Raw genomic sequence first — 15,914 nt, forward strand, 5'->3', positions numbered from 1 at the left:
TATTGAAAATTTTTAGAGGAAACTACCTTAATCTGTATTATCACTTTCATATCATGGCTCATTTAAAATGTCTAGGAAAACTTAGAATAGACCTTACTTGAAAAGAGAACAGCACCTAGTATGATGATGGGTATATAGAAGACGTTTTGTGACTAAGGATGCAAATATCATTTAGACTTTTTTTTTTTTTTTTCATTTTTCTGAAGCTGGAAACAGGGAGAGACAGTCTGACAGACTCCCGCATGCGCCCGACCGGGATCCCAGGGGCGACGCTCTGCCCATCCTGGGCGTCGCCATGTTGCGACCAGAGCCACTCTAGCGCCTGAGGCAGAGGCCACAGAGCCATCCCCAGCGCCCCGGCCATCTTTGCTCCAATGGAGCCTTGGCTGCGGGAGGGGAAGAGAGAGACAGGAAAGCGCAGCGGAGGGGTGGAGAAGCAAATGGGCGCTTCTCCTGTGTGCCCTGGCCGGGAATCGAACCCGGGTCCTCCACACGCTAGGCCGACGCTCTACCGCTGAGCCAACCGGCCAGGGCCTCATTTAGACATTTAATGCAGATGTTCTTGACTGTGCAAAGCATATTATTTTAATTTTTATTGATTTTAGCGAGCGAGAGAGATATACAGGAACATCGAGTTGTTCCTGCGTTTGCTCTGACTGGGGATGAAACCAGCAACCTCCATGCTTCTGTACAATAACGAGCTGAGCTATCCAGTCAGGGCAAAAGAATATTATTTTAAAAGGCCTTTGAGGTAATGGCATGATAGGTTTTGTTTCGTAATACAATTTCTGTACATTAAAGAAGAAACCATTTAGCATTTTTAAATTTTTATTTAATATAGCTACCTTGTATACTATTTTATCAGTTAAAGAGAGTACATTCCTTATTTTGGCAGGGATCTCTCAAAACTACTTCCTCCAGATTTTATGTTCTAGGATTTGATGAGAATCTAGATTAATCTGGTGGAATATATTCTTTCATACTTATGTCATATTTCCCTTATTTGCTGATTAGAGAGTCTAGATCAGCGGTTCTCAACCTGTGGGTCGCGACCCCGGCGGGAGTCGAACGACCAAAACACAGGGGTCACCTAAGCCATCGGAAACCGATGTGTGTGTGAGAAGAACATGAGGTCCTACACTTTATACTGGTTAGCTTTTGTGTGTGTGTGTGTGTGTGTTTGTGTGTGTGTCAGAAAGAGAGAGAGAGAGAGACAGATAGGGACAGACAAGAAGGGAAATCGATGGCTTAGGCGACCCCTGTGTTTTGGTCGTTCGACCCCCGCCTGGGTCGCGACCCATAGGTTGAGAACCGCTGGTCTAGATCGTTTTTAAAATTTCCACATACTTAGTGCATATCAAACATTTTGGCTACTAAGGACCTCTTCAGGTATCAAAACAGTTTTTTTTTTTTTTTTTTTTTTTACAGAGACAGTGAGTCTCAGAGAGGGATAGACAGGGACAGACAGGAACAGAAAGAGATGAGAAGCATCAATCATTAGTTTTTCTTTTTTTTTTTTTTTGTATTTTTCTGAAGCTGGAAACAGGGAGAGACAGTGAGACAGACTCCCGCATGCCCACCAGGGGCGAAGCTCTGCCCCTCTGAGGCGTCGCTCTGCTGCGACCAGAGCCACTCTAGCGCCTGGGGCAGAGGCCAGGGAGCCATCCCCAGCGCCCGGGCCATCTTTGCTCCAATGGAGCCTTGGCTGCGGGAGGGGAAGAGAGAGACAGAGAGGAAGGACGGGGTGGGGGTGTGGGGGGGGAGAAGCAAATGGGCGCTTCTCCTATGTGCCCTGGCCGGGAATTGAACCCGGGTCCCCCGCACGCCAGGCCGACGCTCTACCGCTGAGCCAACCGGCCAGGGTCAATCATTAGTTTTTCATTGCCTGTTGCAACACCTTAGTTGTTCATTGATTGCTCTCTCATATGTGCCTTGACTAAGGGTCTCCAGCAGACCGAGCAACCCCTTGCTGGAGCCAGCGACCTTGGGTTCAAGCTGGTGGGCTCTTTGCTCAAACCAGACGAACCCGCGCTCAAGCTGGCGACCTCAGGGTCTCGAACCTAGGTCCTCTGCATCCCAGTCCGACGCTCTATCCACTGTGCCACAGCCTAGTCAGGCTCAAAACAGTTTTTAATTAGGTTTTGTCATATTGAACATTAATTACCTGACATCAAGGGAGAAGATGACTTTCAAGGCTTTTCTTTTATATGTAGAGAGAGGGGGGGGCGGGGGCAAGGGCTGAGGGAGGAGCAGGAAGCATCAACTTAATAGTTGCTTCTTGTATGTGCCTTGAATGGCAAGCCCAGGGTTTCAAACTGGTGACCTTAGTGTTCCAGGAGGATGCTTTATCCACTGTGCCACCACAGATCAGGATGAATTTCAAGGTTTTTTATACCAAAAATCTTGGGTATTTTTTTTTTTTTTTTTGTATTTTTCTGAAACTAGAAACGGGGAGAGACAGTCAGACAGACTCCCGCATGCGCCCGACCGGGATCCACCCGGCATGCCCACCAGGGGGTGATGATCTGCCCATCCGGGGCACTGCTCTGCCGCAATCAGAGCCATCCTCAGCGCCTGGGCAAACTTTTGCTCCAATGGAGCCTTGGCTGGGGGAGGGGTGGAGGAGCAGATGGGCGCTTCTCCTGTGTGCCCTGGCCGGGAATCGAACCCAGGACTCCTGCACGCCAGGCCGATGCTCTACCACTGAGCCAACCATCCAAGGCCCTTGGATAATTTTTTTTTTTTGTATTTTTCTGAAGCTGGAAACGGGGAGAGACAGTCAGACTCCCGCATGCGCTAGACCGGGATCCACCCGGCACGCCCACCAGGGGGCGACGCTCTGCTCATCAGGTGGTGATGCTCTGCCCCTCCGGGGCGTCGCTCTGCCACAACCAGAGCCACTCTAGCACCTGGGGCAGAGGCCAAGGAGCCATCCCCAACGCCTGGGCCATCTTTGCTCCAATGGAGCCTTGGCTGTGGGAGGGGAAGATAGAGACAGAGAGGAAGGAGGGGGGGGTGGAGAAGCAAATGGGCGCTTCTCCTATGTGCCCTGGCCAGGAATCAAACCCGGTCCCCCACACGCCAGGCCGATGCTCTACCGCTGAGCCAACCAGCCAGGGCCCTTGGGTAATTTTTTAATGATACTAGTAGTACCTGGACACAAAGACAAAAAGAAACCAAGGAGGAAAATAAGGTAATTAGCATAACTGAAACACATTCAGTTAAAATTGAAGGGCATAAAGCATGTTAATCTCTTGAATTCATAGGGCTTTCCCATTCTAATCAGGCTGGTGTATTATATAGCCTGTGTGTGTGTGTGTATATATATATATATATTCATTCACTTTATATAAATATAAGTATAGGTAGCTAAAAATGTGCATTAAGACAGTCTCATAATTTCAGTGACTTAGGTCAGCAATTTTGAACCTTTTTTATCTCGTGGCACACGAACTAATAAAATTTTGTGGCACATCCAAAAATATATTTTTTGGCCCTGGCCGGTTTGCTCAGTGGTAGAGCGTTGGCCTGGCGTGCGGGAGTCCCGGGTTTGATTCCCGGCCAGGGCACACAGGACAAGCGCCCATCTGCTTCTCCACCCCTCCCCCTCTCTTTCCTCTCTGTCTCTCTCTTCCCCTTCCGCAGCCAAGGCTCCATTGGAGCAAAGTTTGCCCGGGTACTGAGGATGGCTCTGTGGCCTCTGCCTCAGGTGCTAGAGTGGCTCTGATTGCGGCAGAGTGATGCCCCAGATGGGCAGAGCATCGCCCCCTAGTGGGCATGCCGGGTGGATCCCTGTCTGGCGCATGCAGAGTCTGTCTGACTGCCTCCTCGTTTCCAACTTCAGAAAAATACAGGGAAAAAAACAAAAAAAAAACAAAAATATATTTTTTGCTGATCAGACAAAAATGATATAATTTTTTAAAGTGTTTATTTTATTGAATTGAGAAAGAGGGAGAGAGACAGGAGCATCTGTTTCAGTATGTGCCTTGACCAGGGATTGAAATGGCAACCTCTGCACTTTGGTACAATGCTCTCACCAACTGAGCTATCCAGAGAGGGCAAAAGTTGGTATAATTTTGGATTCATCCACACTGGAATGGCTATTGTGTTGACTGTTGTCATTTTTTTAGTTAGCAGTCAAAGGGGAAAGAGGTCAGCGCCCCTGACTAAATAAGAGATTGCATGATTTAAAAGGTCTCACAGCACACCACTTGAAAATCACTGAATTAGATATTTAAGACTTCCTTTTATTTCCCCAATAGTTCTAGGTGAAAAACAGAAAAGTTTTTTCTTTATCATTGACGCATTTAATGAAACTATGCAAACAAAAAAATAAGATCTTTGGTTCTGAACTTCCTTTCCTATAAAAAGAGAAAGTAGTAAATAAATAAATTAATAATATTAAGTTATGATATTTTCCACCAGCTCTCAACATTCTTTGGGATACAACATGTGTTTTTGCTAAAATTCTGCCTTATTCTTACTTTATTTCATTCATACTTGTATTGTGAAGACTTAGTTTCACAAAATATAGGAAATGTTACATTAGAAGACTTCATTCACTCTGTAATACCTTATGTATATGAACATTTCCCAGTACATTATTTTTGTGATAGTTAATATTTTGAGGGAGAGATGTAAGATGAATACTTAAAGTTATAGAAACATTGGTGCCTGTATATTCTGAGGAAGAAAATTGTATCAAACATTATTCAGATTATTCCCAGATACTCTAAATGGCTGTATTAATACTATACCAGATGGGAATCAGTCTAAATAACAGATGTAATTAATATATGAGTAACATGGATCTACTTTTGTAGTAGTGACTATGTTTTTGAATCTTCAGAATTAATATTCATTTATCTCAAGTCGCTTAGTTCTGAAATTCTAAGCAAAATTCTCGTTTTGTATAATCGTAATATACTAATGAACCTGATCAGGGCATAAAAGGCAAACTTGCTAAACCAACCTCCTAAACTTGCTTTATTGCTAATAATTCAGGTATATTCTAAATGAGGGGTGATCAACCTTTTTATACTTACCGCCCACTTTTGTATCTCTGTTAGTAGTAAAATTTTCTAACTGCCCACCGGTTCCACAGTAATGGTGATTTATAAAGTAGGGAAGTAACTTATCTTTATAAAATTTATAAAGCAGAGTTACAGCAAGTTAAAGCATATAATAATAATTACTTACCAAGTACTTTGTCGGATTTTCGCTAAGTTTGGCAGAATAAAATTTTTTTTTTTTACAGAGATAGTCAGAGAGAGGGACAGACAGACAGGAATGGCGAGGTGAGAAGCATCAATCATTAGTGTTTCGTTGCGCATTGCAACACCTTAGTTCATTGATTGCTTTCTCCTATGTGCCTTGACCACGGGCCTTCAGCAGACCAAGTAAACCCCTTGTTCAAGCCAGCAACATTGGGTTGAAGCTGGTGAGCTTTTGCTCAAACCAGATGAGCCTGCGCTCAAGCTGGTGACCTCAGATCTTGAACCTGGGTCCTCTGCATCCCAGTCTGACACTTTATCCACTGCGCCACCGCCTGGTCAGGCAGAATAAATCTTTATAAAACAACTTAACTATAGTTAAACCTACCTTTTTACTTATACTTTGGTTGCTCCGCTACCACCCACCATGAAAGCTGGAACGCCCACTAGTGGGTGGTAGGGACCAGGTTGACTACCACTATTCTAAATAATGTAGGGTCAGCAAATAATCCAAAATAGCATTAACTTTTCTAAGCACCAGCAATCTCTTCCCCCATGCCCTCAATAAACTGTGTTTAGGTTGCAACACCACAAATTTTATTAGGATAAAGCATTTTATTGCAGTTTCCTAGGCAGATTGGTGGTTTTGGAATGATTCCTTTTTTAAGTTGATTTCCCTCTTCCCTGTTTGCAACAGCTATTCAAAGCAAGCATAGCAATAGGCTGATAAAATTACATTTTTAAAAAGCTTTAACTTCTTAAGTTACACTGAATCACTCTACCTGAAAAGTTGTTGACACTCTGCTGGTTCTCTAGTCTTTCTGACTACCCTGTCCCGTCCTTTTTCTTTTCTTTTCTTTTTTTTTTTTTTGCAAAGTAGAGGGAGAGGGACGGATAGACAAGAAGGGAGAGAGATAATTATCAACTTGTAGTTGCAGCACTTTAGTTGTTCATTGATTGCTTTCTCATACGTGCTTTGTTTAATCTCAGGGCTTGATTGATCTCTGTGTTATGTGCAGGTCTGCATTTCAGCTGTTTGCTGTTAAGTTAAAGTGCTCTGCTCTGTCAGTGATTATGTCCTATTAATTTCTCATCACATCCAGCTAGCTATATTTGATCATTCACTATTCCTGAATAGGCCTGAAATATCCTTGCTATCCAAGTCCTACCCTACCCTTCAGGAAGTTCAGGTATGGATATACTTCATGTTTACAAATCTCTTAAATGGTTCCTAAAGACCAAGTTTCTGAGTGTCACATTTAATTATAATTGCTCTCCATATCTATAGTGTCTGCAACAGCAGTGTCCAATAGAAGTAAAGTGCAAGCCACATATGTAATTAAAGATTTTGTAATTTGGCTACAGTTCATCCTTCTAGCCTTACCTTCCGCTGCTAATTTCTATAACATTGCCTGCTTTGCCTTTCTTTGGCTTACTTCATGCCTGAGTATCTTAAGTGTTCTACCTCCCCCCCACCCCCCAGCCAACCACTCAAACAAAAATCTTTAGCCAAATTAGTCAAGTCTCCTTGCTGTAGGTACATTAAAACTATCAACAGAGTATCCCTGAGGAACATGTACAATTGGGAGAACATGAAGATAAGTCCTGGCTGTGGCGCTCTGGAGTTTAAGGCTATTAGCTGACTTTTCTTTCTTTATTTCTTGTGCTATATATAGGTTTATTAACAGCTTTTTATCTAAGTTAAAACCCCCAATTTATCAACCTACTTAAAATAACTTTAGGAGGAAAACAATGGTTTAAAAATGTATGGCAACATTTAAATATCTGATTATTTTTATGCTTTGTAACTATAAGAAGAATCTTCAGAATCATTTAAATTTTACCTTATTGTTGCTACCCTTCAAATTAATTTTCTGCCAAAGGTGTATGTGGCAATTACAGTTTCACATCCAGTGATCAGTTTCATATGCTGCTTTACACAGTGGAAAGAAAGCTATCAAACTTGAAGAGGCTGAATATGTCAATAGGTTTAAACAGATTTAAGAATACATAAAGCGATAGCAATATTTGAAAACCCAGTTCATGAAAAGGATTATTTACATAGGGATATTTGTTGTTGGGTTATTAACTGAAGCCCTAAAGAAATTGCTCCGATCCAGCCATCAGTGTTTCTGTGAGCATTCTTGGTTAAGATTTCTTCTTACTCCCTAGAAATAAAGAGCTGAAAGTTAGCTAATTTTTTTATTATATATATATTTTTTAAACCTGAAAATAGGAGTAATAGGACTGCTGTATGAACATCTGGGATAGAGTTCTTAATTATATTGAGTAAAGATGTATCCTGAACTGTTTTCACAAAACTGAAGAGTATAGGCTGTATATGATTTTTTGATAATGCTCAAAATTAAGAGTTAAAATCATTGAGCTAAAATCCCCAAATTTAACTGGCAGCTCTTTCAATATGTAGAGAAAATTTTCTTTTTTCTCTTTAAAGAAGAAAATGCATGTGATAGGTTCAATTAAGTACAGGACCCATTTCATATTGTATTTTTTAAAAGATTTTATTTTTTGATTTTTAGAGAGAAAAAGAAAAGTGAATGAGGAGGGGTGGGAAGCATCAACTTGTAATATGTGCTTTAACAGGGCAAGCCCAGGGTTTCAAACCAGCGACCTCAGCATTCCAGTTCAAAGATACACTGTGCCACCACAGGTCAAGCAAGAAAATTTCCCAGTAAATTCTTTTCAAGAAGAATTTCCAAGCCCTGGCCGGTTGGCTCAGTTGTAGAGCGTCAGCCAAGTGAGTGCATGTCCCAGATTCGATTCCCAGTCAGGGCACACAGGAGAAGTGACCATTTGTTCCTCCACCTCTCCCTCTCTCCCTTCTCTTTCTTTTTCTCTCTCCCTCACTTGCAGCCGTGGTACTATTGGGATTGGTTTCAGCACATCAGTCTTGGGCAATCAGGACGGTTCCCTGGAGCCTTCGTGTCAGGCGCTAAAAATAGCTTGGTTGCGAGTATGGCCCCAGATACAGAGCATTCGCCCCAGACAGGGTTTGCCAGGTGGATCCTGGTTGGGGTGCACGCGGGAGTGTTTCTCTATTTCCCCTCCTCTCACTTGGAAAAGAAGAAAAAAAGAATTTCCAAAATTGTCTTATTCAAGATTTCCACTTAGATATATTATATTCAGTTTATAGAAGCTGGAACCAGCTTACCAAAATAGAAAAAGTTACTTTTTAGTGAAGATAAAAATTGATTTTAATTATTTGGTAGCAACTTTACTAGAATGGAATTGAAGTACAATATTAATGATTTTCATAATTCTGAACCAAGCCTTGCTGCACGGTGATTTTTACATACCATGTCAAATGCTTCTGTTTTATATTTTACAAGATAGCCTACCAAGAGGAAAGAGGAAGGATTGCAAGGCCTCTCCAAAATATTTTCTGAAGTTACTGAAGATCAGGTGACAGCTATATTGAAGCATCTGAATATAATTAGTAGTTTTCTTTTTATAAAAGAAAGCCATTCTTTCTATAGTTAAACAAGAAATAAAGTGGAATATTTTATTTAATGAGTAACTTTTAAAAGTAGATAAGAAAAACACTAGCCATCTTATACAAGTAATGGTGGTGGTAGATTATAAGTGTCTTTCCAATCTTTATCAACAAGCAGATGAGTATATTTTCAGTTTCAAATCTGCTGCTAAATAATTTATATTTTCTGAAGTTTTGACCAACTCCCTAGTTCCCTGAAAGTGAGGTGTGCGAGGATGGTTATTCCATCATATCTTAGAAACAAGATGACAAACATTAAATGCTTAAGTTTTTGGTGCTGAGACCACCCAAAATGTCATGGTCTAAACAGCTTTTACCCAGAGATTAGCTATTTGAGCCACTGGTTGTATAAAATTGTAGTTCTTCAGATCTTCCCATCTGAGGTTTCACTTTATTGCCACAAAAGTGAGGGGGCATTAAAACGGAAAGTAATAAATGCATTTCGAACATCTCAAACTCCTCATAAAAACCCCTTAATGCTTTTCCTTGAATTACATATTCTCCATTGTCATGAGTTCCTATTTTGAAAACCCAGGAAAGGAAATATTTTGAAGTAAAGAAGGCAGTTCAGTTGTTCCTTTAACAGGTGCTATTTCCAGAGGTTGACACAGGGATAGGTTGTGGGAGAAGAGGGTGTTATAAAATACAAAACTAAGACTAAACATTACCACCAAGGGTAAAATATGAACCTTGATGCTTTGAGATGTAGGGGAGGAAAATGGGTTTGTTCATGTGAATCCTGTGATAGGAGAACAGTGTGCTTTAAAATTATAGGAGGCATCCATGAGAAGTAGGGACTGAAAACAAATGTGTATATATTCACCTCTTCTGACACTCAGGCCACACAAATAATGGCTATCAGCAAATTGATGTATAGCCAGGGTCATCAGAGTTAAGTAGGCCTCATTACTGGTACTCAAGGTATTCAATACCAATTTTTCATATTCCTCTACCAATATAAAAAGCTATTTGTATAATTTGCTGGTGGGATGGGGAAATCAGATTTAATTACCTAAAAGCATTTAAAATAGTTAACATTGGCTAGTGCAGCATGACTTTTCAAAATTAAGTGAAAGCAAAGAGATAAGTCCTTTGCTCAAATTATTGCTTTCCCATATCCTCATTTGAATGTTTTCCTTTGCCAACACCTGCCATATAAAAGAAAATTACTTTATATATAAATATGCTCTGTATTTTATATACCTTTTCCAATTGTGACATGTCTCCTTCACTACATTGTAAGCCTTTGAAAGTCAGAAAAATGCATCTAAATCATTGTTTCTGCCACCACATCTAAATACAGTGCCTTACATTTATTTATTAATTCAATAAATGTTCATTAAAGTAATAGAGATACTATTGGATTGTAGTTTAATGTTTGTGAGTCCTTTAGGTGAATGTATTCTTAACTATTTTTTACTTTTTATAGTTTGAAAATGTACCCTTAGCACACATAATAATTGTGACATTTATGAAAAATTTACATATTTAACTGTACTGACTCTTCACAGCTGACATTAGTTTGAACCAGCACTGTCTAGTAAATATACAGTACAGGCCACATGTAATTTAAAATTTTCTAGTTGCCACATTACAGAATAAACATGTTAATATTTTTTTAGCCTATTTCCAAAATACCATTAAACATAAGTTTTAACAATTAAGATAGTTTATATTCTTGTTTTCATGCTTTCTTCAAAATCTGATGTTTTTTACACTTAGAGCACATGTCTGTTTAAACTAGCCACATTTCAAACATCAAGAGCCAGGTAATAGCTATTAGCTACTGTACTGGATAGTGCAGGTCTAGAACTTTAGGGCAAGCAATAAAGCTCTTTGTGCCTATAAAGAACTTATAGCTTTGACTTCATGTCATTGTCATTTTAGATTATCCAAATAAAGCTAATTGGTTTGGCTGGTTTTTGTCATGTTCATAAATTCACAGAATAAGAAACCTTTTTGTTTTAAGCATTGTATAAAAACATTTTTTTTAATTTTTTATTTTATTTTTATTTTTACAGAGAGAGAGAGTCAGAGGGATAGACAGGGACAGACAGACAGGAATGGAGACAGATGAGAAGCATCAATCATTAGTTTTTCGTTGCGCGTTGCGACTTCTTAGTTGTTCATTGATTGCTTTCTCATATGTGCCTTGACTGCGGGCCTTCAGCAGACTGAGTAACCCCTTGCTAAAACCAGCGACCCTGGGTCCAAGCTGATGAGTTTTTGTTCAAGCTGGCAATCTCGGGGTCTTGAACCTGGGTCCTCCACATCCCAGTCTGACACTATCCACTGTGCCACCGCCTGGTCAGGCAAAGGGTACTTTTTTATTTTTTTATTTTTTTATTCATTTTAGAAAGGAGAGAGAAGAGAGAGAAAGAGAGAGAAGGGGGGAGGAGCAGGAAGCATCAACTCCCATATGTGCCTTGACCAGGCAAGCCCAGGGTTTCGAACCGGCGACCTCAGCATTTCCAGGTCGACGCTTTATTCACTGCGCCACCACAGGTCAGGCTATAAAAACACTTAATAGGCACTTTCCATCCAATATAATCTCTCAAATTTATGAAGATAATTTCTGTTTTAAAGTTGAGGATGCACAGGAGTTAACCTTGCTCAATGAAATATTTTAGTAGATAGTGGACCTGATTTTAGAACCAGGATTGATGGTGGATATCCCATACCACACTAGAAGTTCAAAACTTTTTTTTTTGTATTTTTCTGAAGCTGGAAACGGGGAGAGACAGTCAGACAGACTCCCGCATGCGCCTGACCGGGATCCACCCGGCACGCCCACCAGGGGCGACGGCTCTGCCCATCAGGGGCGATGCTCTGCTCCTCCGGGGCGTTGCTCTGTTGCGACCAGAGCCACTCTAGCGCCTGGGGCAGAGGCCAAGGAGCCATCCCCAGCGCCCAGGCCATCTTTGCTCCAATGGAGCCTCAGCTGCAGGAGGGGAAGAGAGAGAAAGAGAGGAAGGAGAGGGGGAGGGGTGGAGAAGCAGATGGGTGCTTCTCCTGTGTGCCCTGGCCAGGAATCGAACCTGGGACTTCTGCACGCCAGGCCAACGCTCTACCACTGAGCCAACCGGCCAGGGCAGAAGTTCAAAACTTTTAATAAGCTGAAAAATAATTTTCAAGCTGTGTTTGTCAGTGTTAAAGTGAGTGGCCCCTCATCCATTGCAGGGGTTAGTTTCCAGAACCCCCCAAAACAGGAGAAAATCTGCGAAGTAGTGACCTGGTATTTATTTTATTTTTATATATATATTTTAAAGCTTTATAATCCCTCCCCACACTTTTATAAACCTTTCCCACACTCTTATAAACACTTCCTATGCTCTTAAACACTTTTTACACTCTTAAACCTAGGTAATTTTAATAACATATAAAATTCTATATGGGTATTGACCAATGAATATACTACAACTTGGATTTAATAGTCTTTTAATATGCTTTAATAAATATTTATTTATAGTTTTCAATTTTTTAGGCTAGAAAATACTTATTTTACCACAAAAATAATTAAAATAATAAATATATAAAAATACCTATATACTGCAAAATCCCATATTGAAAAATTCATGATACAAAATTAGATATATAGAATTTAAAAATCTGTGATACAGTGAGATCGCAAAAAGTGAACCACGATATGGTGAGGGACAACTGTATTAGATTAGGTTAAAGAGACCCTTTGGAAACTAATACAAAATAGTAATTATACTGTAACTGAAAAATAAAAAGATACATTTAATGAAATAAAGGAGAATTTTCTTGTTTTAGGTGTAGATTTTAAAGAATTTTTTTATTGCAGGAATTTATTTTCTACTTTTTTGAGCATAGAGTAATAGGAAAACTTAAGTTGCCTATTATCTAGTTCAGTGGTCCCCAACCTTTTTTGGGCCACGAGCCAGCTTAATGTCAGAAAGTATTTTCACAGACTGGCCTTTAGGGTGGGATGGATAAATGTATCACGTGACCAAGACAAGCATCAAGAATGAGTCTTAGATGGATGTAACAGGGAATCTGGTCATTTTTAAAAAATAAAACATTGTTCAGACTTAAATATAAATAAAACTTTAATAATGTAAGTTATTTATTCTTTCTCTGGGGACTGGTACCAAATGGCCCACAGACCAGTACTGGTCCACAGCCTGGGGGTTGGGGACCACTGATCTAATTAGTACTTGGTTTATTCTAATTGCCTCTGCTAAGAAAATCATACGGGAAAGAAGTCTTACTTGATTGTTGTAAAGATGTCTAATTTGAACAGAATAGAAAACATTTGATCTTTAAAATGTTTGGCTCTCAGTGAAAAGTTGAATGGTAATTTCAGAAGAAGCCTTTATGGAAGCAAAAACATTTTTTCTTCTTTTTCGAGTGAGAGGAAGGGAGATAGACTCTTGCATGCACCATACTGGGATCCACCCAGTGCAACCTCCGTCTGGGGCTGATGCTCTGCCCATCTTGGGCCATGCTGGCAAACCAGCTATTTTTAATGCTTGAGACGAAGGCTGCAGGGAATCATCCTGAGCCTCCGGGGCCAGTGTGTTCCAACCAATCGAACCATGGCTGTGGGAGGTGAAGGGGGGAGGGGTGGAGAAGCAGATAGTTGCTTCTTTTGTGTGCCCTGACCCGAAATCGAACACAGGCATACACACACTGGGCCGATGCTCTACCAGTGGGCCAACAGCCAGGGCAAAGGAAGCAAAATGTTTAAACAGAAAAAAAAAAGACTGCCACTATAACTTCCTGGAACAGTTTAATAAAGTGTCTTATCCAATTATAAAGTACTCAAGTCCAGAGTAGGCACTTGATACATGTAGATTAATTCAACATGCACCTTTTATTTGTAATTCATTATAGCCGTAGCATGTTCATATGACGACTTATCATTCAAAGACGTTAAAAAAGGCTGCAAATGTGAAAGTTTATTAAATGTTTAAATATGTATTTCAAGACATTAAAAATAACACTAAGCTTCCCACTGATGTTAAACAGTAGTCTTAAATGGTTTGATCAGAAATGGTACAATCTGAGTATATTTGTGATATTAGTTAAACAATATTTAATGATGAGGATCAGTGAAATAGAAACTTAAAAAAAGATTTTATTGACTTTTGAGAGAGGAGACAGAGAAAGGCAGAGGGAGAGGAGCAGGAAGCATCAGATCTAGTTTTTACTTCTTACGTGCCTTGACTGAGCAAGGCTGGGGTTTCAAACCAGCGACCTCAGCATTCCAGGTGGATCTTTATCCACTGCACCACCACAGGTCAGGCAAGGATATTTATATACCACTGTAGAATTGGTAGTCCATTCTAGGAAGAAATTTGACAGTATGTATCATGTTCTTACCTTATGTAGCAGCAATTGTATTGATGTTGATCCTAAAGAAATTATTAGAAATGTGTATAAACTTGCAAGTCATTTGGCTAGGCAACTAAATCCCAAGGCCAGAACTCATATTTACTCATGTTTTATTCCTTCTAGGGTTTTTTAATTCAGTTCACTTCCAATTAAATATAAAATTATAAAAAAAAATGTGTATAAACTTGTGGTCAAGGGTGGTAATAGTAATATTAATGAACCTAAATAATAGCATTAATAGAATAGTTAAAGGTACATTCTGACAGAAAGTAATGGATCGTTAAAGATGGCCCATGTATTCCGAATAATGTGGGAAAAATACTAATGGAATTATACACACACCATGTTTTGTTTTGGTTTTTAAATCATGTTTGAGCATACTGTTTTTGCTCTTTGGAGGGTAAGATACTAGGGAGGAGAAATGACAAGCCGCATGAGCCCACCAGCTCTGGGGTTCGAACAGTTTCAAAAACCGGTTTTGCTACATGATTCTGAACAAGTTCCTCTCTAAGTAATCTAACTGTAAAAGGGCGAAGTCAGAGTACTGACATCTTAAGTCAGGGGTCAGGAACATATGGCTCGCGAGCCAGATGTGGCTCTTTTGATGGCTGCATCTGGTTCGCAGACAAATCTTTAATAAAAAAAATGTTAAAAACATAAAACATTCTCATGTATTACAATCCATTCATTTTCTATCGCTCATGTTCATGGTTGCAGGTGGCTGGAGCCAATCACAGCTGCCCTCCGGGACAACACCAAATTTTTATTGGATAATATGAAAGGTACACGGGTCATTGTATGGCTCTCACGAATTACATTTTAAAATATGTGGCGTACATGGCTCTCAGCCAAAAAGGTTCCTGACCCCTGTCTTAAGAGAATATGTGAAGGTTAAATGAAAGTGCTTAGCACACTACCCAAATTTTACTTACTACCATAAGGTCTTCCAGCTTCTCTGAGTAGCGATGATTACAGTAACTAAAATTTAGTAAACGGAGCCTGACCCGGTGGTGGCGCAGTGGATAGAGCATCGGACTGGGATGTGTGGAGGACCCAGGTTTGAGACCGGGAGGTCGTCAGCTTGAGCGCAAGCTCATCTGGTTTGAACAAGGCTCACCAGCTTGGGGCCAGGGTCGCTGGCTCCAGCAAGGGTTCACTCGGTCTGCTGAAGGCCCCGGTCAAGGCACATATGAGAAAGCAATCAATGAACTAAGGTGTCGCAACAAAGAATTGATATTGATATTTCTCATCTCTCTCCCTGTCTGTCCCTCTCTCTGGCTCTGTCTCTGCCACAAAAAAAAAAAAAAAAAAAAAAAAAATTTAGTAAACAGAAAGCCCCACTAGACTCTACAAGAGGGCTTTAGCTCCAAGTCCTGTAGGGATAGCTCAGTCGGTTAGAACATCCTCCCCATACTCCAAGGCTGCCGGTCAGATTTTGAGGGCACATAAAAGAATCAACTAAGGAATGCACAAATAAGTGGTACAACAAATCAGTCTCTTTTGCTGACTCATTCTCTCAGTGACTTAAAAAAGGGGCAAAGGCTTTAACCTGTCAACTCTCCTCATCCAAACACTTGAATTTTAGTTAAGCGGAGGACGGAGGCTGTGAGGCCCGAGCTCTACCTCGCCCGTGAGCGCGCAACCGCAGTGGGTTTGACTCGCGGGATCCATGGTTGTATTACTCACCCGCCGCCCACGCAAAACTAGGACTTAGAAGCGTCCCTCCCTTCTCCCCCCTTGGGCGCTCGCAAGGCTCGGACCTATGCGAATATCAAGGAGGGAGGCCCGAGAGTGGCGGGGGCATGGCCCGCGCTCCATCTTTGCGC

The sequence above is a fragment of the Saccopteryx leptura genome, chromosome 1 (assembly GCF_036850995.1).
Source record: "Saccopteryx leptura isolate mSacLep1 chromosome 1, mSacLep1_pri_phased_curated, whole genome shotgun sequence".
NCBI lineage: Eukaryota > Metazoa > Chordata > Mammalia > Chiroptera > Emballonuridae > Saccopteryx > Saccopteryx leptura.